Genomic DNA, 523 nt, shown 5'->3' on the forward strand with positions numbered 1-523 from the left:
CATACACATATATTTTACATAGAGAAATTACATATACGCAATCATATATATTCATTAATGTATATGTATAAATAGGCAAACATATTTATATTCAAGAGTAAAATATACATTGTAAAAAGAAAAAAAATAACACCACTATCAATGAAAAGCTTCAAAAAAAACCATAATTTATTGTGTTATTTCTTTAGATATATTATTCTGTTCTGATTTCTTTCAAATTTTTTATTATTATTTTTTATATATTTCCTGCATTCTCTTTTATATTATTTTGCTATCTCATCACAGATATAAATCGTCACAGTTAGGCAGTCATATATTTTTGTTATGCTTGTTGTTTAGATCTGAGTCAGTACACGCAAATCCATAATCTGAGTCAGATGAGGTAAAGCCATAACCACAAGCCCTCCGTCCATGATCATCCTGAGATATTTTGTATAAAATGAACCAAGTTACAGATGCCGGTGTGAGTTATGTGGTAAAGGGCTTGCTTCTCAATCACATGGTTCCGGATTTAGTCCCATTG

This window comes from Octopus bimaculoides, chromosome 15 (genome assembly GCF_001194135.2).
Source record: "Octopus bimaculoides isolate UCB-OBI-ISO-001 chromosome 15, ASM119413v2, whole genome shotgun sequence".
Taxonomy (NCBI): domain Eukaryota; kingdom Metazoa; phylum Mollusca; class Cephalopoda; order Octopoda; family Octopodidae; genus Octopus; species Octopus bimaculoides.